This window comes from Pan troglodytes, chromosome 13, assembly GCF_028858775.2.
Source record: "Pan troglodytes isolate AG18354 chromosome 13, NHGRI_mPanTro3-v2.0_pri, whole genome shotgun sequence".
NCBI lineage: Eukaryota > Metazoa > Chordata > Mammalia > Primates > Hominidae > Pan > Pan troglodytes.
The window spans coordinates 68,695,888-68,723,014 of NC_072411.2; the positions used below are offsets into that span (position 1 = coordinate 68,695,888).

General features: G+C 39.2%; 1 long non-coding RNA gene across 1 annotated transcript in view; it reads left to right on the forward strand.

Moving 5' to 3' along the window:
• Positions 1-25,678, forward strand: part of LOC134807987 (uncharacterized) — a 65,187-nt gene extending 39,509 nt beyond the window's left edge. Inside the window, exon 3 of the long non-coding RNA XR_010149775.1 lies at positions 25,154-25,678. This is a non-coding gene — a long non-coding RNA (uncharacterized LOC134807987). The remainder of the gene's footprint in view (positions 1-25,153) is intronic.
• Positions 25,679-27,127: the final 1,449 nt, after the last annotated feature.

Here is a 27,127-nt window from a genome sequence, read left to right on the forward strand (position 1 = left end):
CACAAAAATCCCTGTGAATTTTCAAAGGCCGAATTTTGTAAGTCCTGCAATATTACTTCTTACTACCAGTTTCCTTCTGACTCAGTCAGATGTTAAGAGGCCTCTAATTGAATCCTAGCCTGTTAATTCCCCAGATCAAATCCATTCCTGGCCTCAGCCCAGTTTCTATCACGATTTCCAAACCCAGATTGGATCAGATATTTGCTCAAAGAAACTTAGAAAGCTCAAAACACAAATCTGTGGAGCTCCAAAATCCAAGAGAGAGCTTAGCCCTGATCCCCAGCTGCTCCTAGAGATCAATAGACACAAGTGGGTCCTGCAGGTACCTTGCTTGTTCACTCAGTGATCCTGTGGATCACTAGAAGCTCTACTTCAGATCCCAATTCTGACACCATCTGATAAAAGAAAAACTTCAGCTGAGTTAAATTTAAGGAAGTTTAATTGAGCAGTGAATGATTTGTGAATCAGGAAGCCCCCAGAATCACAGCAGATTCACAGGACTCCAGCATAGCCATGTGGTGGAAGAAGATTTATAGACCAAAAAAAAAAAAAAAAGAAAAGAAAGAAAAGGAAATGACCTACAGAAATTGGAAGTGAGGTACAGAATGGCTGGATTAGTTACAGCTCTGCCTTTGCCTTGTTTGAACATAGTTTGAACACTCAGTAGTGTATGACTGGTTGAAGTACATCTGCTGGGATTGGCCAAGATTCTGCTTTTTTTGCAGATACATACTTGTAAGTTAGGTTTTCAATGTTGTCTACCTATTAAGCTAGGTTGGAGTTTGTCCACAAAGACTCAAATATAGAAGTAATGAGTTCTTCTCAGGTCACGTTTAGTTCACTTTAACAGTATGATAGAGTGTATGAGAAACATAAGACAGAGCAAGTTCAAAGAGAATAAGTTGGAATTATAGAAATATTGAATGGGGTGGTTAGAAAAGGCTTCCCAATCAAGTTATCTTTTGAGCTCAGCCATGAAGAAATCTGAAGTGAGAGTACTCCAGGTGGAAGAAGTAAAAAGTGCTGAAGGCTTGAGATGGAAACAAGCTAGTTCATTAGTGTATCAGAAGATGTGTCATACTGCTGAAACATAATAAATGAATAAAATGAGATGAGAAGGAACCAGAACTTGGGGTCTTGCATGCCATGGTAGCATTTAGAGTTCATTCCAAATACAAAGTGAAGCATTGGAGGGTTTTAAGCAGGACAGAGACATGCTGTGATTATTGAGCAGTGGAGCTCTTTGGGACAGTCTAATGTCTTCAGGCCCAGAATCTCTCATCTGCCTGGAGCAGAGGATATTTTCTGTCTTCTACAGATAAACACTGTTGATATCATAATTTTCCAGTCACTGACAGATTATAGTTTCTCTAAATAAACTATTCAGACAAATTAAGGTATTACCACTATCTCCATTACTTTTCACAATTTCATACCTTTTCTTCGTATCTCTTCCTCCTGAAAAGCTCTAAGGTATTTGTCTTTCATCCATCACCTAAAGAGTGTGAATCTGTTTACCTGGGTCATAGGAAATAGGAGGACATGGGATGGCTTTCTAGCTGATGTATAGCCAGTTCACTGCCAGCCCTTTCTGCTGGTGTCCTCCCTGCAGCTCTATCTTGTAGTATACTTGAAAAGCACTGTACCCCACAAGAACCCCCTCCAGAGTTCCCTGCTGTTGGAAAATCTAGGAGGCATATCCTTTACTCAGCTATCCCTCCTTCAGCAATAGGTCTACTCTTTATTCTCGGCTGATAAGATCCTTTGGTCCCAGTGAGTGGTTTCTTGATGCAGGCTGGGATGACTTGCAAATTTGCTAATATCCATGGCCTACTCTAGCTCACTGGAAACTGAGGATTTCCTGTAAAACAACAGCTGCTTTACAAGAAACTGGGGGCAAGTTTTATCTCATGTAGTTTAGCTGTAATGTTGTGTCTTCCTTCCATGTGTGTGTCCCATACGTCAGCAGCCTCCTTTGTGCTCAGTGAACTATAATGGCAAAACTACCTTTGGTCCTTATGTTTAGAACCATTCCCTGACCCCAATTTCAGAAAAATTTTCTGGTGGTTGAGAGAATATTTTCAAGGGAAGATTCATGTATGAATCAGACATCCCAGTGAAAAGAAGCCCCATGAATATAAAAATAAAAATGCCAACAACGTGACTTGCCTCCTATGGTCTGAATGTTTGCGCTCACCACCACTCAGTTCTTATGTTGATAGCTAATCCCCAGTGTAAAAGTATTAAGAGGTGGGGCCTTTGGGAGGTTGGGTCATGAGATCAAAGCCTTTATGAATGGGGTTACAGTCCTACAAAAACAAGTTCAAGGGAGCTTGTGTGCCCTTCCACCGAGTGCGAAGAGGTAGAAGGCACCATCTATGAAGCAGAGAGCTAGCACTCAGCAGACATTTAGTCTGTTGGTGCCTTGATCTTGGACTTCCCAATGGCAAGACTGAGAAATAAATATTTGTTGTTTATAAATTACCCAGTCCTAAGTATTTTGTTATGGCAATCTGAATGAACTGAGACACCTCCCCCAACAGAAAATGCAAAAAATTCTAATGCACCAAAAAGACTAATTTCTCCTAGAAAATCCCTCTCTTTCTTCCAAATTCTTTTAATCATCTTCTCCTGCAGGTGGGTGAGGATCAATGCATTATATTTGTCTTGTTTCATCAATTGTCCCTGTCTTAACACAGAGAATATCTAAATACACCTGAGCCATTTATATTCCACTTTCAGTTAAAACTGACTTGGGATTGTCAGAAGAAAAGGAATGGTGGCATGGATCTACTGCCACAGATAAATATTTTATTTGTCAATCAATTACCTATGATATATAAAGGGCACCGCTTTATGCTACATAAAGAGGAGCTTAGAGAAGAAAGGGGCAGGTTGTGGCTATGTAGAAGCTGAAACAAAGAAATTAGGAGGCCATTTTGCAGAATCAAGTAAGACAATAAATTGGACTAATTAAAACTACCTTGTATTTTCTTCCACAGAGGGACTACCAGAGAAATAGGTACTTTTAGATACTAAATGTTTCTTCTTTGTTCATTTATCACTTTTGAGGAGACATGGCTATTCTCCAAGCCTTGAGTGTATTAGTCTATTCTCATGCGGCAATTAAAGACATGCCTGAGACTGGGTAATTTATACAGGAAAGTGGTTTAATTGATTCATAGTTCAGCATGGCTGTGGAGGCCTCAGGACACCTATAGTCACGGCAGAAGAAGAAGCAAACACATCCTTCCTCAAATGGCAGCAGCGAGAAGAAGAATGAGAGCAGAGCAAAGGAGGAAGCTCCTTATAAAACCATCAGATCTTGTGAGAACGCACTTACTCTCATGAGAGCAACATGAGGATAAACACCCCCATGATTAAATTACCTCACACAGGGCCCCTCCCACCACATGTGGGGATTATGGGAATTACAATTCAAGAAGAGATTTGGGTGGGGACACAGCTAAATCATATCATTGGGTATACCCTGAGAAAAAAGAACAAGGAAACTGTGCTGGAAAAAGTTATATTGAAAACAGCATTTTAGAGGTATTAACTTTATTTTGGAGTTATACAAGCTAGTATAAATACTAACATGAAATTGTTTTAAGCAAAGCATTTCTCCACAGGCCTTTGAAATGTCTGACTAGGCACCTAATGGTTGAATTTTATTGTTGGTTTAAATAAGGTATAAACCCTGAAAGAAAACTGCAGGAAATCTAGAATCTGGGATATAAATATGTAAGCAATAGCTAGCTAGTTTGCAACTTTAAGTAGATGGATTTGACACACTGCTAGAGTCTGAATGTGTATGTTCACACACCAAATTCATATGTTGAAATCTTAACCTCCAAGGCAATAATCTTAGGAGGTGGAGCCTTTGGAGGGGATTAGGTCACCAGCATGAAACACTTCAAAATGGGTTTAATGCCCCCGTAAAAGAGACCTCAAAGAGACCACTTCCCCCATCTGCCTTGTGAGGTTACATTGAGAAGACAGTGGCTATTAAGGAAGCAGGTCCTCAGACACTAAATCCACTGGCACATTGATCTTGAACTTCCCAGCCTCCAGAACTCTGAACAATAAATTACTACTGTTTCTTAGCTACTCAGTCTATGGTATTTTGTTATAGCAGCCTGAATGGACTAAGACACACTTTCATTTTGAAGTTTTAAAAATCTGATCGTGTGTCCTCTAGGAAAAGCTGTATAGATATTACTTAACAATTTCAGTTGATTTTTTATTAAAATGGAAAAAATGGATGGTAATATTGTCTCCATTTTAATAACTTCAAAATATACATTATTTAATTTTAGGAGGTAAGGTCACAAAATAATAAAATAGAACTCCTCTACCTTCATCAAAATGAGTAAAAAACATTATTTTATCTTGAATAGTTGCGTTATGTCGATAGCTTAAAAGTTTTAGTGCCAACTTCTTTTTTCTTTGGTATACATGTCCAGTGAGTGATGAATTTAGAATCAAACCTTATTGCACACACATGCTCACACATATACACACATACTCATGCATGTACACACCCTAAAAACCCTGACAGGGCCCTTAGGATCAGGACAATAACCTGTTATATACATTTTTATAATACAAATTTGTCAGTTTGACAAGTTTTTTCCCTTATTAAGTCTCACTCCCATTTGTATGTTAGTCTTTTCTTATAAAAATACACAACAGTTTAGAATGGCACAAGTGCAGAGTAGAGCTGATAGTGTGGTTGATCATAGCTGAGCTGAATTAAGATACTAGAATTACAGAAATTTGCTTTGATTAAACTGGGGCTAGAGATCTTAGTGCTTTACCTACTTGGCCTCTTGCTTTCATTCTTTTGAGAGACTCAGTTCCAAGTATCGTACTTTTCCTGCAGGGTATAAGTAATGGTAGTGAAAGTGCAGGGATGGCAGTCAACAACAACATAGACTTGATGGGTGGTTGGGCATGTATGTCTACCTGATTGCTATACCTTCACTGTGCTTAAACACCACTACACCTTGCTTCCCATTAGTCTGCAATATATACATATTTTGCTAGATATGGCTTGGAAGAATAAAATAACTGGTCATTGTTCATATCACTTTCATAGAAACAGTCCCTCTAGAGTCTTACAACTCAGAGTGTGGTCCACAGAAGGAAAACATCAACCTGACCTGGGAACTATTTAGGAAGGCAAAATCTCAGGCTCTGCCTCCAACCTACCGAATCAGAATCTTCATCTTACTAAGATGCTTAGGTGATTTTATTATATACTAACATTTTAAAACCTGTGCTCTAAAACAGTGGTTCTCAACAATGGTTACGCATTAGAAACTTCTAGGGCACTTTAGAAAACATATTAGAACCAGTGCCCTTCCTCAGATGAATTAATATGAATAAGAAGGCTGGACTCCGGGAATCAGCCTTCGTGACATAATAGGAAATATATATTTGATCTCTGTCCCTAATTCCTAGCAAAGAGTTTCTAAAACTCACATAACTTTGAGTGATGAGGTGAGAGGAATGTATTTTGTTATAATATTCAGTCATACTCCTCAGCTAGGAGTATTTTTCTTTATAATATTTGGTCTTATTCACTGGTTCCTGACACAAGATCTTCTAAGATTTTGGAATCTCTCGAGTGTTAAGAGTATGTCTTTTTGTGTGCTAATGATGACTGGTGGCCAGAGGTCCCTGGATAATTTTAGGATAGAACTAGTCACCAGAAAGTGTACAATCTTAGACTATTTAGCCCTGTTCCCCATCCTCTGGGGAGTGGAGAGTGGCTAGAGATGGAGTTAATAATCGATGATGCCTATGTGATTAAGGCTCTATACAAATCCATAAATTAAAAGGTTTGGAGAGCTTCTGGGGTGGTGAACACAGGGAGGTGCCAGGAGGGTGAAGACAGGGAATAGAATTCCACACCCCTTCCCACATACCTCACTCTATGTACCTGTTCATCTGTGTCCTTTGTAATATATTTCATAATAAACGTGAAATAAGTAAATTCTTCTCTGAGTTCTGTGAACCATTATAGCAAGTTATCAAACATGATGTGGAGGTTGTGGGAATCCCCAGCTTATAGCCAGTTGGTTAGAAATACAGGTGACAACCTGGGCCTTGCAAATGGTGTCTGAAGTGGAGGCAATCTTGTAAATGGAGCCACTAAACTGTGTGTCTATACTAACTCTCAGTAGTTAGGATCACAATTAAGTTGTAGGACACCCCGCTGGTGTCTGCAGAAAAGTGGAAAATTGCTTGGTGTGGAAAACCCACACATCTGGTGTCAGAAGGGAAGTGTAAGTAGATAAATAGTTGTGTTTTAACATTAGAAAAAAATGTTTCCCTGGTGATTTTAAGTTCTCTAAGTTATGAATCACTGGAGGGCTTAAAACCCGGGAGTGTCAACATTGATTCCAGCTACCTTATATGTTATATTCCATCTGTGCCAACTGATATAATATGAGAACAAGAACAAAGGAAGTCTAGTAGGGTAACTAGACTGAACTTGCTGGGTCAATCAATCTTCTGCCTGGAAGAGTAGCTGGCTCTGTCACCCATGCCAACCAAGGCTCTCTGAATTAAGAGCCAAAAGTTGTAGACTAGAGGTTAGATAGAACTCAATGACTCCACATGATTTGACATGGAACTCTATAGTTACAATATTCGTGTGACATATTTTTTTCTGAGGCTGCATTTCGGCAGAGAGAAGATTATGTAGAAAGAATCTATGAGGCACAGAGGTGCAGCAACAATTCTAGAAGCTCAAAGTTACTCTTGTAATTATTACTCTTAGGGTGGTAAGCTCCTAATCTAAAAGAACCTAATTGTTTTCTAAACTCTGAGTTATGGGATACAGTCTCCCAGATTTGCCTAAACTATTTTCTTTGCTACACATGAAACTGAAGAATGTATGGTCTGGACAATCTACATCAGAAAACAGGGAAAGACTTTTTTTCTTGACTGCACATCTTGTTTCCTTGTTCCTTTTTCTTTTGATCAGCTTGAATACCTGTAATATCAAACTTGTGCTGACTTCCAGAAGGCAGGCAATCTCAATTCAGAATGACATTTCTGCCAGACATTTTAAATAAAGTATATGATTCAATTCTCCAGAGAAACAGACCAAATAGGATATATGTAGATATACAGGAAGATTTATTGTGATTTACTGTAAGGGGTTGGTTCATGCAATTATGGAGGCCGATAAGTCATCATATGCAGAATCACCCAACTACTTGCTTCTTATAAGTGGTTAATTAGGCATATTCAATGCAGATATTTTGCGCGTCTATAAACAGTTCACACTGTGTACTACTAGTGCTCTCTTTACTACTAGAAATAGTCACCAGCATCTTTAAATCGAATCAGACTAGAAAGCCAATTCCAAAACCCTAGAATTAATTCAGAAAACTTATTCTTAAAATTCTGTTCCTCTAGAACCACTTTTGCTACCAAAATCTACATTACTCTGGGTTCTCTAGATAAACAAAAAATAGTATCTATACCTATATACATACACATACCCATTTATAGACACTGCATAACATTGCACCCAACAATAGACTCCATATATGATGGTAGTTTCATAAGATTTTAATGGAAGTGCTCTATTCAGATGTACCATTTTTTATCTTTTATACTGTATTTTTACTATACCTTTTCTATGTTTAGATATATTTAGGCACATAAATACTTAACCATTGTGTTACAATTGCCTACAGTATTCAATATAGTAACATGCTGTACAGGTTTGTAGCCTAGGAGCAATAGGGTTTAAGACATAGTCTAGCTGTGTAATAGGCTATACCATCTAGGTTTGTATAAGTACACTCTATGATGTTCACACAGTGATGAAATTGCCTTACAACATATTTCTTAGAGCATGTCTTCATTGTTAAGTGATGCATCTCTCTCTCTCTCTCTCTCTCTGTGTGTGTGTGTGTGTGTGTGTGTGTGTGTAGTCCTTCCTCAGTATCCATGATAGATTGGTTTTAGGACCCCTTGCAGGTACCAAAACCTGTGGATGCTCAAGTCACTTATATAAAATGGCATAGTGTTTGCATACAAGTTATGCTCCTCCTCCTGTATACTTTAAGTCATCTCTAGATTACTCATAATGCCTAATATAATGTAAATGCTGTGAAAGTAATTGTTGTACTGTATTGTTTAGGAAATAATGACTAAAGAAAAATCTGTAAATGTTCAGTACATATGCAACTACCCATTTTTTCTCAAATATTTTCTATCCAGCCTGTTGAATCTGTGAATATAGAACCCACAGATATGAAGGGATGACTGTACATATACACATGCATAAACACACACACACATATGGATAAATAGATACAGATATGTAGAGAAATATAGAGACTTATTGTGAAGGGTTGGCTCATGCCATTTTGGAGGTTAAGAAGTCCCATGATCTGCCACCTGCAAACTGGAGACCGAGGATAGCCTGTGATAGATATAGTTCCAGTCCAAACCTGAAAATTTGATAACCAGAGGAGCCAACAGCATAAGTCTCAGTCTAAAGGCTGGACAGCTGACAGCACCAATATCAGAGGGCAGAAGATGTATGTCCCAGCTCAAGCAGACAGCAGATTCTCCCTTCCTCTGCCTTTTTGTTCTATTTAGGCCCTTAACAGATTGCATTATGCCCATTACATTGGTTAGGGCAATTTTATTTTCGCTCGGTCTACAGATTAAAATACTAGTCTTTCAGAAACACTCTCATAGATACACCCAGAAATAATGTTTTACGAGCTATCTAGACATCCCTTAGCCTAGTCAAGTTGACACATAGAATTAACTATCACACAAAGTCTTTTCTTTCTCTTCGTTGCTCCATTTTGATCATCTTTATTTCAGAACCCTTCAAGAAATCTTGTGGCTGGCTTACAGATGCTGCATCCCAAGTGTTTAGAAAATCTGTGGCTGGGTGCAGTGGCTCAAGCCTGTAGTCCCAGCATTTTGGGAGGCCGAGGTGCGTGGATCACATGAGGTCAGGAGTTCGAGACAAGCCTGTCCAACATGGTGAAACCCTGTCTCTACTAAAAATACAAAAAAATTAGGCAGGTATGGTGGCAGGCGCCTGTAATCCCAGCTACACTGGGAAAAAATGTATCAATTAGATTTTTTACCAAATTTTATGCATTAGCCATTAACAAGGAAGTAATCTAAAAAGTGTGCTTTGGAGCAAGGCAAAAATGACTAATTTTAGCTTTAAAATTTTGTTTAAGTTAAGCTCATTCTTTTAAGAGAAAACTCTGCCCTACCTAAGGGCTAAAACAAATCTTGTATTTTATACATTGGAAGACTCTTTCTAAACTACTCTAAATAAAAGTGTTATTTTGATTCAAAGCTCCCCATTTCCCCCATGCCATTAAGAGTGGGTTAAATTCAAGAGGGGTCAGTTCCAAGATGGTTGATGGTCTAAAGCTACCAGTGTGAGCGATGCAGAAGACGGGTGATTTCTGCATTTCCAACTGAGGTATACTGGGTTCATCTCACTGGGGCTTGTCAGACAGTGGATGCAGCCCACAGACTGTGAGCTGAAGAAAGGTGAGGCATCGCCTCACCTGGGAAGTGCAAGGGGTTGGAGAATTCCCTTTCCTAGCCAAGGGAAGCCATGACAGATGGCACCTGGAAAATCGGGTCACTCCCACCCTAATACTGCACTTTTCCAATGGTCATAGCAAACGCCACACCAGAAGATTATATCCCACATGTGGCTCAGAGGGTCCCACACCCATGGAGCCTTGCTCACTGCTAGCACAGCAGTCTGAGATCAAACTGCTAGGTGGCAGCGAGGCTGGAGGTGGGGCGTCCACAATTGCTGAGGCTTGAAGGAGGTAAATAAAGCCTCCAGGAAGCTCAAACTGGGTGGAGCCCGCCTCAGCTCAAGGAGGCCTGCCTGCCTCTCTAGACTCCACCTCTGGGGGCAGGGCATAGCTGAACAAAAGGCAGCAGAAACTTCTGCAGCCTTAAATGTCCCTGTCTGACAGCTTTGAAGAGAGTAGTGGTTCTCCCAGCATGGAGTTTGAAATCTGAGAACGGACAGATTGCCTCCTCAAGTGGGTCCCTGACCCCTGAGTAGCCTAACTGGGAGGCAACTCCCAGTAGGGGCCAACTGACACCTCATATGGGCGGGTGCCCCTCTGAGACAAAGCTTCCAGAGGAATGATCAGGCAGCAACACTTGCTGTTCTGCAATATTTGCAGCCTCTGCTGGTGATTCCCAGGCAAACAGGGTCTGGAGTGGACCTCCAGCAAACTCCAACAGAACTGCAGCTGAGGGTCCTGACTGTTAGAAGGAAAACTAACAAACAGAAAGGACATCCACACAAAAACCCAGTTTGTACATCACCATCATCAAAGACCAAAGGTAGATAAAACCACAAAGATGGGGAGAAACCAGAGAGAAAACTGAAAATTCTAAAAATCAGACCACCTCTTCTCCTCCAAAGGAACACAGCTCCTCACAAGCAATGGAACAAAGCTGGACGGAGAATGACTTTGACGAGTTGAGAGAAGAAGGCTTCAGAAGATCGGTAATAACAAAATTCTCCAAGCTAAAGGAGGTTGTTCAAACCCATTGCAAAGAAGCTAAAAACCTTGAAAAAATATTAGATGAATGGCTAACTAAAATAAACAGCATAGAGAAGACCTTAAATGACCTGATGGAGCTGAAAACCATGGCACGAGAACTATGCGATGCATGTACAATCTTCAGTAGCTGATTTGATCAAGTGGAAGAAAGGGTATCAGTGATTGAAGATCAAATGAATGAAATGAAGTGAGAAGAGAAGTTTAGAGAAAAAAGAGTAAAACGAAATGAACAAAGCCTCCAAGAAATATGGGTCTATGTGAAAAGACCAAATCTACGTCTGATTGGTGTACCTGTAAGTGAAGGGAATAATGGAACAAAGTTGGAAAACACTCTGCAGGATATTATCCAGGAGAACTTCCCCAACCTAGCAAGGCAGGCCAACATTCAAATTCAGGAAATACAGAGAACACCACAAAGATACTCCTCGAGAAGAGCAACTCCAAGACACATCATTGTCAGATTCACCAAGGTGGAAATGAAGGAAAAAATGTTAAGGGCAGCCAGAGAGAAAGGGTGGGTTACCCAAAAAGGGAAGCCCACCAGACTAACAGCAGATCTCTTGGCAGAAACCCTACAAGCCAGAAGAGAGTGGGGGCCAATATTCAGCATTCTTAAAGAAAAGCATTTTCAACCCAGAATTTCATATACAGCCAAACAAAGCTTGATAAGTGAAGGAGAAATAATATCCTTTACAGACAAGCAAATGCTGAGAGATTTTATCACCACCAGGCCTGCCTTACAAGAGCTCCTGAAGAAGCACTAAACGTGGAAAGGAACAATCGGTATCAGCCACTGAAAAAAACATGCCAAATTGTAAAGACCATCAATGCTAGGAAGAAACTGGATCAACTAATGAGCAAAATAACCAGCTAACATCATAATGACAGGATCAAATTCACACATAACAATATTAACCTTAAATTGAAATGGGCTAAATACTCCAATTAAAAGACATAGACTGGCAAATTGGATAAGGAGTCAAGACCCACTAATGTGCTGTATTCTGGAGACACATCTCACCTGCAGAGACACACATAGGCTCAAAATAAAGGGATGGAGGAAGATCTACCAAGCAAATGGAAAGCAAAAAAAAGCATGGGTTGCAATCCCAGTCTCTGTTAAAACAGACTTTAAACCAACAAAGATCAAAAGAGGCAAAGAAGGCCATTACATAATGGTAAAGGGATCAATTCAACAATAAGAGCTAACTATCCTAAATATATGTGCACCCAATACAGGAGCACCCAGATTCATAAAGCAAGTCCTTAGAGACCTACAAAGAGACTTATACTCCCACACAATAATAATGAGAGACTGTAACACCCCACTGTCAACATTAGACAGATCAACGAGACAGAAAATTAACAAGGCTATCCAGGAATTGAACTCAGCTCTGCACCAAGCGGGCCTAATAGACATCTACAGAACTCTCCACCCCAAATCAACAGAATATACATTCTTCTCAGCACCACATCACACTTACTCCAAAATGGACCACATAGTTGGAAATAAAGCACTCTTCAGCAAATGTAAAAGAACAGAAATTATAACCAACTGTCTCTCAGACCACAGTGCAATCAAACTAGAACTCAGGATTAAGAAACTCACTCAAAACTGCTCAACTACATGGAAACTGAACAACCTGCTCCTGAATGACTACTGGGTACATAACAAAATGAAAGCAGAAATAAAGATGTTCTTTGATGCCAATGAGAACAAAGACACAACATACCAGAATCTCTGGGACACATTTAAAGCAGTGTGTAGAATGAAATTTATAGCACTAAATGCCCACAGGAGAAAGCAGGAAAGATCTAAAATTGACACCCTAACATCACAATTAAAACAACTAGAGAAGCAAGAGCAAACACATTCAAAAGCTAGCAGAAGGCAAGAAATAACTAAGATAAGAGCAGAACTGAAGGAAATAGAGACACAAAAAACTCTTCAAAAAATCAATGAATCCAGCAGCTGGTTTTTTGAAAAGATGAACCAAGTTGATAGACCACTAGCAAGACTAATAAGGAAGAAAAGAGAGAAGAATCAAATAGATGCCATAAAAAATGATAAAGGGGATATCACCACCGATCCCACAGAAATACAATCTACCATTAGAGAATACTCTAAACATCTCTACGCAAATAAACTAGAAAATTTAGAAGAAATGGATAAATTCCTGGACACATACACCCTGCCAAGACTAAACCAGGAAGAAGTTGAATCCCTGAATAGACCAATAACAGGCTCTTAAATTGAGGCAATAATTAAGAGCATACCAACCAAAAAAAGTCCAGGACCAGATGGATTCACAGGCAAATTCTACCAGAAGTACAAAGAGGAGCTGGTACCATTCCTTCTAAAACTATTCCAATCAATAGAAAAAGAGGGAATCCTCCCTAACTCATTTTATGAGGCCAGCATTATCCTGATACCAAAGCCTGGCAGAGACACAACAAGAACAAGAAATAATTTTAGACCAATATCCCTGATGAACATTGATGCAAAAATCCTCAATAAAATACTGGCAAACTGAATCCAGCAGCACATCAAAAAGCTTATCCACCATGATCAAGTGGGCTTCATCCCTGTAATGCAAGGCTGGTTCAACATATGCAAATCAATAAACATAATCCATCATATAAACAGAACCAAAGACAAAAACCACACGATTATCTCAAAAGATGCAGAAAAGGCCTTTGACAAAATTCAACAGCCCTTCATGCTAAAATCTCTCAATAAACTAGGTATTGATGGGACATAGCTTAAATAATAAGAGCTATTTATGGCAAACCCACAGCCAATATCATACTGAATGGGCAAAAACTAGAAGCATTCCGTTTGAAAACTGGCACAAGACAGGGATGCCTTCTCTCACCACTCCTATTCAACGTAGTGTTGGAAGTTCTGGCCAGGGCAATCAGGCAAGAGAAAGAAAGGGTATTCAATTAGGAAAAGAGGAAGTCAAATTTTCTCTGTTTGCAGATGACATGGATGTATATTTAGAAAACCCCATCATCTCAGCCCAAAATCTCCTTAAACTGATAAGCAACTGCAGCAAAGTCTCAGGATACAAAATCAATGTGAAAAATAACAAGCATTCCTATACACCAATAAGAGACCAACAGAGAGCCAAATCATGAGTCAACTCCCATTCACAATTGCTTCAAAGAGAAAAAAATACCTAGGAATCCAACTTACAAGGGATGTGAAGGACCTCTTCAGGGAGAACTACAAACCACTACTCAATGAAATAAAAGAGGACACAAACAAATGGAAGAACATTCCATGCTCATGGATAGGAATAATCAATATCTTGAAAATGGCCATACTGCCTAAGGTAATTTATAGATTCAATGCCATCCCCATCAAGCTACCAATGACTTTCTTCACAGAATTGGAAAAAACTACTTTCAAGTTCATATGGAACCAAAGAAGAGCCCGCATTGCCAAGACAATCCTAAGCCAAAAGAACAAAGCTGGAGACATCACGCTATCTGACTTCTAACTATACTGCAAGGCTACAGTAACCAAAACATCATGGTACTGGTACCAACACAGAGATATAGACCAATGGAACAGGACAGAGGCCTCATAAATAATACCACACATCTACAACCATCTGATCTTTGACAAACCTGACAAAAACAAGAAATGGGGAAAGGATTCCCTATTTAATAAATGGTTCTGGGAAAACTGGCTAGCCATATGTAGAAAGTTGGAACTGGATCCCTTCCTTATACAAAAATTAATTCAAGATGGATTAAAGACTTAAATGTCAGACCTAAAACCATAAAAACCCTAGAGGAAAACCTAGGCAATACCATTCAGGACATAGGCATGGGCAAGGACTTCCTGTCTAAAACACCAAAAGCAATGGCTACAAAAGCCAAAATTGACAAATGGGATCTAATTAAACTAAAGAGCTTCTGCACATCAAAAGAAACTACCATCAGAATGAACAGGCAACCTACAGAATGGGAGAAAATTTTTGCAATCTACCCATCTGACAAAGGGCTCATATCCAGAATCTACAAAGAACTTAAACAAATTTACAAGAAAAAATCAAACAACCCCATCAAAAAGTGGGCGAAGGATATGAACAGACACTTCTCAAAAGAAGACATTTATGCAGCCAACAGACACATGAAAAAATGCTCATCATCACTAGCCATCAGAGAAATGCAAATCAAAATCACAATGAGATACCATCTCACTCTAGTTAGAATGTCAATCATTAAAAAGTCAGGAAACAACAGGTGCTGGAGAGGATGTGGAGAAATAGGAACACTTTTACACTGTTGGTAGGACTATAAACTAGTTCAACGATTGTGGAAGACAGGGTGGCGATTCCTCAAGGATCTTGAAGTAGAAATACCATTTGACCCATCCATCCCATTACTGGGTATATACCCAAAGAATTATAAATCATGCTGCTATAAAGGCACATGCACACGTATGTTTATTGTGGCACTATTCACAATAGCAAAGACTTGGAACCAACCCTAATGCCCATCAATGATAGACTGGATTAAGAAAACGTGGCACATATACACCATGGAATACTATGCAGCCATAAAAAAGGATGAGTTCATGTCCTTTGTAGGGACATGGATGAAGCTAGAAACCATCATTCTGAGCAAACTATCGCAAGGACAGAAAACCAAACACCGCATGTTCTCACTCATAGGTGGGAATTGAACAATGAGAACACTTGGACACAGGGTGGGGAACATCACACATCAGGGCCTGTCGTGGGGTGGGGGGAGGGGGGAGGGATAGCATTAGAACTACCTAATGTAAATGATGAGTTAATGGGTGCAGCACACCAACATACATGTATACATATGTAACAAACCTGCACGTTGTGCACATGTACCCTAGAACTTAAAGTATAATAAAATAAAAAAAGAAATTTAAAGGCTCACCAAGTGCTTCATTGCTACTACTTACCATTACTTTCCATGATTCACAAATTGATTTTCTGGCTTTATATCTACAAGACACAGTGGGCACTGTAATACAATAATTTTTCATAGGCTGATGAGTAGGGAGATGATGAATGAGACTTCATCCCACAGTCCCCCCTAAGTGGGCTACTTAAAATAATGTTGTCCTGTTCCATTGGTCTAGATCTCTGTGTTGGTACCAGTACCATGCTGTTTTGGTTACTGTAGCCTTGTAGTATAGTTAGAAGTCAGGTAGCATGATGCCTCCAGCTTTCTTCTTTTGGCTTAGGATTGTCTTGGCAATGTGGGCTCTTCTTTGGTTCCATATGAACTTGAAAGTAGTTTTTTCCAATTCTGTGAAGAAAGTCATTGGTAACTTGATGTGGATGGAATTGAATCTTTATTTTAATGTTATTTTCTTTTCTCTCTATTGCTTTTCAAAGCTTTCTGGAAATTACATTTCTTTCTCTATCAGTTATTAAGTCTTACATATTTCTTTTGTTCCTTCAAATATAGAGGTTATTTCAGTATGTGAAGCTGGAGAATGAAACAGATGAGTACCTTGTGCTAGCCCACATCTGAAGATAGGACAGGCAAGTGGTATTAATTCCAGGTTATGACTAGAAATTATTGATTAGAAAGAAAGTTCTACAAATGAGTGATAAAAGAAATATCCTCAAAAGGATGACCAGGCTAGAGATGTTAAAATGTAGTAACATTTCAGATTTCTTCCCTCCATCCTATGCTGTGTCTTTCTGTAGGTACTTATGTTAGTTACAAAAAGCATAATACAAGAAGGATCACAGTGCAGACATCTGTGTCTTTAGTGTTTCTCCTCTCAGAATCTTCCTGCATTTATTTGAGGAAGAACCGATCTGACCGCTTGAGATATCAAAATTCCTTTTGGACATCCCGCAGGATATGGGGAGTAATATCACCCCCCTCTGCCCCCCTGGATATTACGATCAACATCTCAGGGGGTTGCACGCACCTGCGATGTGGGGAGTAATATCACCCCCGTCTCCCCCCTTGGATATTACGATCAACGGTGGACACACAGCGTATTTTCGATGTTGTGATTCATATCATCTCCCCCTTTGGAAATTACAAACTATATCACTGATGGGTGTCCACCCTCTGCAGTATTGGGAGTAATGTCATCCTCTTTTCTCCTGGATATGAAGAACAATATCACAGGAATGTTTACACCCCCTGCGATATTGGGTGTAGTTTCATCCTCTCCCACGTTGCAGTTAGGAACTATATCACTGCGGACCTGTACACCCCTGTGATATTTAAAGTAATATCATCCTCTTCTCTCCTGGGTCATGAGAACAATATCACTGGGGGGTGGCGGGTGTACACTTTCTGCAATTTTGGGAGTAATATCATCCTCTCCACCTTGGAATATTGCGGACAATATCACCGGGGGTTTTCAAACCCCCTTCGATATTGGGAATAATATTATCCTCTCTCCCCTGAATATTAGGAAAAATATCACAGAGTGGGTGTACTCCTGCGACATGGGGAGTCATATCATCTTCTGGATATTAGGAACAATATCACATGGGTGTGTACACTTTCTGTGATATTTGGAGTAATGTCATCCTCTCCCTCTTTGAATATTAAGAACAATATCACAGGGCGGATGTACACCCTCTGTGATATTGGGAGTAATAACAGGCTCTCCTCCCCACCTCGATATTAGAAACAATATCCCAGGGTGGGTGTACACCTCCGGCTACATGGGGAGTAATATCATCCTCTCCCTTCCTGGATATTAGAAACAATTTCACAGGGTGGGTGTACACAGCTTTTGATATTGGGAGTAATTTCATCCTCTCTCCCTCTGGATATTAGGAACAATCTCACAGAAGGGTTGTATACTCCCTGCGATATTGGGGGTAATATCATTTTTTTTCTTCTCTGAATATTAGGGGCAATATCACCTGGTGGATACACACCCACTGTTCTGTTGGGAGTAATATCATGCTCTACCCCCTGGATGTTAGGAGCAATATCACAGGGTGAGTGTAAACCCACGGCGATATTGGGAGTAATATTATGCTCTTCCTCTGTGGGTATTAGGAACAATATCACATGTGGGTGTACACCCCTTGCGGTGTGAGGAGTCAAATTATCTTCTCTTCCTTTAGCTATTAGGAACAATAATATCACGGGAGGGGGGATGTACACCCCCTACACTATTGGGATGAATATCATTCTCTCTTTTTCTGGATATTAGGAATAATATCACTAGCGGGGTGTACACCCCCTGTGATATTAGGAGTAATATCATCCTCCCCCACGTTGAAAGTAGAAACAATATCATTGGGGGCGTGTACACCCCCTGCGATATTGAAAGTAATATCATCCTCTTCTCTCCTGGATCATGGGAACAATATCACTGGAGGGTGTACACTTTTGGCGATATTGGGAGGAATATCATCCTCTCCGCCTTTGAATATTAAAGACAATATCACAGGGAAGGTGTACACCCCCTGCGATATTGGGAATAATATTATCCTCTCCCCCCCCCCGCATATTAGAAAAATATCACAGAGTGGGTGTACATCTCCTGCGATATGGGGAGTCATAACATCTTCTCCCCTTCTGGATATTAGGAACAATATTACACGGGGGTGTACGATTTCTTCGATATTGAGAGTCACATCAGGCTCTCTCACCCCTGGATATTAGGAACAACAGCCCAGCGTGGGTGTACACCTCTTGCTATATGGGGAGTAATATCATCCTCTCCCTTCCTGGATATTAGGAACGATATACAGGGTGGGTGTACACAGTCTGCGATATTGGGAGTCATATCTCCTCCCCCCCCCCCGGATATTAGGAACAATCTCACAGAAGGTGTGTACACTCCTTGCGATATTAGGAGTAATATCGTTCTCTTCTTCCGTGAATATTAGGAGCAATATCATTGGGTAGATGCACACCCAATGCTATATTGGGAGAAATGTCATACTCCACTTTCCGGATATTGGGAGCAATATCACAGAGAGTGCAACTGCTGTGATATTGAAAGTAATAACATTTTCTCCCTCCCTGGATGTTTGGAAAAATATCACAGGTGGGTGTACACCCCCTGCGGTATTAGGATAACATTAATATTAATAAATTATATTAATTATTAATATTATTTTTATATTTATTGATATTAATTATTAACATTAATATTACTCCCAGAACCTCATGGGGTGTACATTCTCACTGTGATATTAGCATATTATTAATATTAATAATTATTATTAATCCTAATGTTTATTGATATTATTTATTAACATTAGTGTTGATATTGTTCCTAATATCTAGGGAGGGAGAGGATGATACTACTCCCAATATCGCAGGGGAGTACACCCACCCAGTGATATTGTTCTTAATATCCAGGAAGGGAGAGGATATTACTTCTGATATTGAAGAGATTGTACACTCCCCGTGTGATATTGTTCCTAATATCCAGGGGGATGTGGATAACATTTTGCCCAACATCGCAGGGTGTGTACACCCCCCGCTGTGATATTGTTCCTAATATCTAAAGGTAGCGAGGGTGATATTACTCCTAATATCGCAAGGGTTGTACACCTCCCTTATGATAATGTTCTTAATATTTAGGTGGGAAGACAATAATATTACTGTCCATATCACAGGGGTGGACAACACCCCTCTGATATTGTTTTTAATATTCAGTGGGGGAGAGGATGACATTAATTCCAGTATCACAGGCGATACACCCCCTGTGGTATTGTTCCTAATATCCAGGGGAAGAGAGAATGATATGACTTACAATATGGCAGGGGGTGTACACCACCTCCATGATATTGTTCCTAATATCCAGGAGGGAAGAGTATGATATTACTACCAGTATCACAGGGGATATACACATATACAGGGAAGGAGAGGACGATATTACTCCCAATATTGTAGGGGGTGTACATACTCCTCTGTGATATTGTTTCTAATATTTAGGTGGGGAGAGGATAATATTACTCCCAATATCGCAGAGGGTGTACACCCTTCCTGGGATATTTTTCCTAATATCAAGTGGGGGAGAAGATGATATTACTCCCAATATCGCAGGGGGTGTACACACCCCTGTTATTTTGTTTTTAATATCCAGGTTGGGAGAGGATGATATTACTCCCGAAATCGTAGGGATTGTAGACCCATCCTGTGATATTGTTCCGAATATCAAGAGAAAGAGGATGGTATTACTCCCAACAGCGTAAGCTGTGTACACACCCCCTGTGATATTGTTCCTAATATACATGAGGGGAGAGGGTGATATGACTCTCAGTAGCTCAGGGGGTGTACACCACTGCTGTTTTATTATTCCTTGTATTCCAGGGCTGGAGAAAATAATATTACTCCCAATATTACAGAGGGTGTATACCACCCTTGTGATATTGTTCCTCATATCCAGGGGTTAGAGGATGATGTTGCTCAAAACATCGCAGTGGGTGTACACCCCCACTGTGGTATTGTTTCTAATATCCAGTGGGGGAGAGGATGATATTACTGTCAATATGGCAGGGGGTGTACACCACTTCTGTGATATTGTTCCTAATATTTCATGGGCGAGAGGATGATATTACTTCCAATATCACAGGGCGTGTATGCCCCCCTTGTGATATTGTTCCTAATATCCTGGAGGGGAGACCATGATATTACTGGCAATATGCAAGTGGTGTGCACCTCCCCCTGATATTGGTCCTAATATCCAGCAAGGGAGAAAATAATACTACTCTCAATATGGCAGGGGGTGTACACTTCCCATGCGATATTGTTCCTAATATCCACGGTGGGAAAGGATGATATTACTCCCAATGTCGCTGTGGGTGTACAACTCCCCTGTAATATTGTTTCTAATATTTAAGTGGGGAGAGGATGATATTACTCCCAGAATCTCAGGGGGTGTAAACCGCCCCTATTATATTGCTCTCAATATCCATGGGGGGAGAGCATGATATTACTCCCAATATCGCAGGTGGTGTATAACCCTCTTGTTATATTGTTCCTAATATCCAGGTTGAAAGAGGATGATATCACTCAAAAAATCACAGGGAGTGTACACCCCTGCCTGTGATATTGTTCCTAATATCCCGGGAAAGAGGGGACGATATTACTCCCAAGAGCGCAGGACGTGTACACCACCTTTGTGATATTGTTCCTAATATCCATGGGCGGAGAGGGTGATATTACTCCCAATAGCGCAGAAGGTGTACACCCTCTCAGTGACAGTGTTCCTAATTGTCAGGGGGCAAAAGTATGATATTACTCCCAATATCACAGGGGGTATACAACCCCACCTGACATTGTTCCTAATGTCCAGCGGGGGAGTGGATGTTATTAATATGCATAATCGTAGGAAGCGTACACCATCCCCTGTGAAATTGTTGCTAATATCCAGCAGGGAAGAGAATGATATTACTCCCAATATTCCAGTGGGTGTACACCCCACCTGTGATATTGTTTCTTATATCCATGGGGGAAAAGGATGATATCACTACCAATATCGAAGCGGGTGTACACTCCCTCTGTGATATCCGGGTTGGGAGAGGATGATATTACTCCCAATATCAGAGGTGATAAACACCCTCCTTGTGATACTGTTTTTGATATCCGGGGGGTGAGACAATGATATTACTCCCAATATTGCAGGTGGTGTTCACCCCTCCCCACCCCGTGATATTGTTCCTCATATTCAGGGGACGAGAGGATATATTACTCCCAATACCGCAGGGGTTACGGGGAATAATATCACCCCCCCTCCCTCCCTGGATGTTATGATCCACGATGGACACACGGTGTTTTTATACGCTAGCTCATCCAAAAAAGTACACAAGAACTTAATTTGAAAGTGTGTAGATGATGTGTTTAATTTTGTTTTGAATTTTTCTTTCACAATAGAGTAGATTTTCAACAAATCCTAGTGTTCTTTTTACAAAGAAGATCTATATTTCAGGGTTTTGCAGTCTCTTCAAGACTAGTTTATTTTTACATAAACGAAAGACCCCCAAAATGTGAGCTTTAAGGATCAAAGATACTCTAAATTGAGTGGCTCAGTTGAACTGTAGATGGCTCTGGATTATAGCTTAGAGAGACTTTTGTTCCCAAAGCAACAAAAGGCCTTTCGTATTTATTAGAGTTATTTGGTAAAGTGCAAAAGAATAATATAATTAATATTAATTACCAAACCTGACCTTATATATGTTCACTTTATGATTTTACACACAAACACACACACACACACACCATAGACAAAAGAACAAAAGTCTTTAAGTATTAATAATTCAACTTATTTTCCATATTGGATATTTTGTATTGGTGAAAATAAAATTAATTATATAGGATTGCCATTTAATTGAAAAAATATGAACCTTGAACTCACTTTGGTTTGGAAACTCTGTTCTGTTTTTACATTTTTGGTATGATTTAAGGCAAAGAGCCTACATTTTCTGAGCATGTATTTCTTGTCTGTAAAATGGAAGTGATAATCACGACCTATTAGTGTAGTCATGAGGAATAAGTAAAATCACAAATGTAAAGCATTGAGTCCTCTATTTGATATATAGGAACTGCTCCATAAATGGTAATTATATCAATGGGGTGATTTAATAATGTTTTCTTTCATTATTATCCTCTCCTAGGGAAAGCAATCTTGAACCTTGGGACAGCAATCTTGAACATTGTTCCTGTTACAATCACACTTTTAAGGTTACACAGACAGCACACAGACAGCTGCTTCGTGCCTGTAATATCAGTTCCAACCCACTGGGCTTTTCAAAGAATTGCTTTTATAAGCTAAACATGAGAGAAATAAATTTTCCCATCTTGATAACTCTGTTGGGGGTCTTATGACTTTGCTTCTTTTTTGTATTATACCATTTAGAATATTAAGGTCACTAAAAATCACTTCTTTTAGAGATACTATGACTTTCTATAACTGAATATTCCATTCTTCATGTAAAAATGAGTTGTAACAAAAGCTTTATTCTAATCATTTAAGTAGCCCTGAGTATAGGGAAGTTCATCTAATGATATTTTATAATTATGATTCTCTAGGAAAAACATTCTGTACTACAACAAAACCATAAAGCTGGAAGTATTTTACCCTGTATATACGTGGGATATCAAAAAACTGTTGGCTATGTGACAAAACCTTATATGATGCCGCAAAGATTATAAACAACTTATTTCTAACAATTTTCCTGCAAGTTGTGCCTAAAAATAAACACATGAGTACATTTTGGAAATGTTAGAAGTATATGATATCTGCCCTATTTTATAACACGCTTCCAGAATTTAATAATATTAGGACAGAGGGGGAAATGTGCTGGAGGAGAGAAAGTGGGAGGTAATTTTTAAATATTTGCTCTAATATGTAAGAGACATGTTCATTGCCACCTTAATATTAATCAGTATACAAAAGGCGGCAGAACTGCAATGCACAGTTGCAAACTATTGCAAACTTGAGCAATATTTCAGCAAAATAAATTTAGTTATTAAATACAAATACAGAATTACTAAATCAGATATAGATTTTTGTACAAGTGTGAGCTTGCACTAAAGGAAGAATAAAATGTTTTGTTTTATATTTCCTTTTTTAAAAATTTAGGTTTTTACTGTTTACTTTTAATATCAGACTCTGTATAAACTTATTTTATCCTTATAGCTGGAATTAAAGACCCAACTAGTGAGTTCGCTATTAAATATTTTCCTATGACACCAGCAGAGGACAGCAGAACATAGACATTAATGCTAACCCTTCAACCTATTTTCTTTTATGTCAAGAGCAAAGTTGGAAAATGGCATACAATCTGATTTCGCTTAAGTGGGATGTATGTAGCAGATGACAGTTCTTTTTACAGGATGTTTATGGTTAAATAGAAATAGTCTTGGAATCTCAAAAGACTAGATAACTCTGTCAACACAAACTGAGCAGCCGCCACTACCTTATTTTATGTTCTTTGAATTTATAAATGAAAAGGTCACTCAAGTTGTTTTTCAATGAATGTATGGCCTATTGAATAAATAATCTATGATTTAAATTGACTAGATTAAGAAAGGTAGGAAAGAAAGACAGACATGAGAGTTGTGAATAGAGCAATATAAGCCTTGCCTTTTTTTTTTAGGGCTTCTCTGTTCTTACTCAACGTCCTATGCCTTCATCTTTCTGCCTCTCACAGACATTAACCAATGTAATACCCATCATTCTGCCTTTCTAGCAAAGTTAAATTGGGACAATCCCAACATATTCTAGAATTCTTCAGGTGAAGATGTATGACTTTGCTCCTTAAGAACAAAAGAATCAATCAGTTAAGTATAATCAGCAAACTTTGTAGTATTGTTTTAATGGAAAAAGAAGTTCATTAACACATTGATTATTTTGTGTTATAAGCAATTTACTAGGTATTTCTCCCTCTCTAACTGAGATAATATGTTCATTATCTGAAGGAATTTTATTTACTATTTAAAATAAGTATTGAAAAAGCTAATGGCCATAGGGAATGAAACTATTTTCTCCTGTTATTGGTATCAACAGGGACATCTAGTTTTTAGAGCTGAGAAGAAAGCGAAAATATATCTAGGTGTATTCTCTTCTTTTAATCCACTCATCAAACCACTGAGGGTAACAAAAAGTATGGTTATAATTATTTTGCGAATGGAGACCTTCTTTTAAGCTCTTCAGCTTGTGGGAGGTCCTTATGTCTGCTGGGGAATTTTGGAGACAAAGAACTACAGGATGTTTTTCTCTTCAACAATAGTTTCTATTAACCTGATGTTTGGCACAGAGGGCTGTAATTATGATCCCACTGATATCAGCCACCCATCAAAAATAAAGGAAAGATCTTTTGGCTCAAGCAACAAAAGGCTGAAGAGGGAGGTTTTTGTACCTGATGATGTAACTGTGCAAGAATTGTGAGAAAGTATGCTGATATTGTGCTGTCCTCCTAGCTGTCTATTTGTGATGTTACTCAACTCAGCAATACCTAGTAAGTACGTACTATGGTCCTAGTAATGCATTAGGGATTTCAGGTATTCAGGCATTAGACAAGTCACCTGCCCTTCAGAAGCCTTGTGGAGAGGAGGTTTCCACCGACAAAAATACAATTTAAATGCTAACTTGAAGTGACTCCTGTCAGAAAGGAAGTGTGATTTAGACATTAAATGATTCTGCTTGATGCCTAGAAGAGGAAAGAAAATTCCTCAGGCATAGAAACACATAAGATAGTATTCTACCTTGTCGCCTGTTGTAATTTACATATCTTAAGCTGGTTAAATACAAATACTCATCACTTTATACACATTCTGGCATTCTGATGAGTAGGCTCTTCTACTTTTCTCATTTTGTAAATAAGGCAATCAGAATGTTTTCAGATTAAGTGATTAGTCTAGGGCCAAAAGTGTTAAGAGTTAGGAACAGTGTTTGAATATATACTCTTTGAACTTTTTGTGTCTTGTTGAGCACAGAGTTATGGGAACCACTTCACAAACCTTCAATAATTAATATAGTAGTGGTTTTATTAAATATCCACTAAGATAAAAAATTATTTCTGCTAATTTAAAAAATCTTTCCTATTTAGGATGAGATGTTAGAGAACACCCAGAGAATAACAAAAGCAGACTAGGTTCTCCATGAACTACAACCATGCTGAAATAACACGAAGTAAGTAACTATCAAATTTGAAACTGAATGATTCCAAGCAACGTATCTTTGCGGTAAGTATTCATCATCAATGCTAAAACTATATCAGTGCTGCCAGTTTTCACCCTGTGAATCTGGAAGCTTTTCCAGGACAGACATAATGCCTTATAAAACCCTTAGTACCCTATACAATGTTATTATCTGCTAATAGGAAAGGGTTAACTTATCTAACATTGATCATCTACAGGCTGGCCTCCCAGAAAAGGAGCTGGCCTCCTTGCAAAATTCCATGAAACTGGCTACGGCTGGTGCTTAGGGCAATTAACCAAGGTCAAGGGCTGTTACTTCACCACCCATGATTGGTAATGTGCTTAATTTCTCCTCTACCTGCCACAGTATAAAACTGCAACCACAAAATTAGGACCCAAACCCCGATCCCCCCATAGCTGAGCTGGCAGGACAGAACTAGAGCCAAAATTCTGTCACTTCATAGTGATATTGTAGCATGGTCCTTGAGCAAAGTGGGAGAGGGGTCATTGATTTTTCTTTCTTTCTTTTTTTTTATTATTATACTTTAAGTTTTAGGGTACATGTGCACATTGTGCAGGTTAGTTACATATGTATACATGTGCCATGCTGGTGTGCTGCACCCACTAACTCATCATCTAGCATTAGGTATATCTCCAAATGCTATCCGACCCCCCTCCCCCCACCCCACAACAGTCCCCAGAGTGTGATGTTCCCCTTCCTGTGTCCATGTGTTCTCATTGTTCAATTCCCACCTATGAGTGAGAATATGCAGTGTTTGGTTTTTTGTTCTTGTGATAGTTTACTGAGAATGATGATTTACAATTTCATCCATGTCACTACAAAGGACATGAACTCATCATTTTTTATGGCTGCATAGTATTCCATGGTGTATATGTGCCACATTTTCTTAATCCAGTCTATCATTGTTGGACATTTGGGGTGGTTCCAAGTCTTTGCTATTCTGAATAGTGCCACAATAAACATACGTGTGCATGTGTCTTTATAGCAGCATGATTTATATTCCTTTGGGTATATACCCAGTAATGGGATGGCTGGTTCAAATGTTATTTCTAGTTCTAGATCCCTGAGGAATCGCCACACTGACTTCCACAATGGTTGAACTAGTTTACAGTCCCACCAACAGTGTAAAAGTGTTCCTATTTCTCCACATCCTCTCCAGCACCTGTTGTTTCCTGACTTCTTAATGATTGCCATTCTAACTGGTGTGAGATGGTATCTCATTGTGGTTTTGATTTGCATTTCTCTGATGGCCAGTGATGATGAGCATTTTTTCATGTGTTTTTTGTCTGCATAAATGTCTTCTTTTGAGAAGTGTCTGTTCATTTCCTTCACCCACTTTTTGATGGGGTTGTTTGTTTTTTTCTTGTAAATCTGTTTGAGTTCATTGTAGATTCTGGATATTAGCCCTTTGTCAGATGAGTAGGTTGTGAAAATTTTCTCCCATTTTGTAGGTTGCCTGTTCACTCTGATGGTAGTTTCTTTTGATGTGCAGAAGCTCTTTAGTTTAATTAGATCCCATTTGTCAATTTTGGCTTTTGTTGCCATTGCTTTTGGTGTTTTAGACATGAAGTCCTTGCCCATGCCTATGTCCTGAATGGTAATGCCTAGGTTTTCTTCTAGGGTTTTTATGGTTTTAGGTCTAACGTTTAAGTCTTTAATCCATCTTGAATTAATTTTTGTATAAGGTGTAAAGAAGGGATCCAGTTTCAGCTTTCTACATATGGCTAGCCAGTTTTCCCAGCACCATTTATTAAACAGGGAATCCTTTCCCCATTGCTTTTTTTTTTGTCAGGTTTGTCAAATATCAGATAGTTGTGGATATGCGGCGTTATTTCTGAGGGCTCTGTTCTGTTCCATTGAT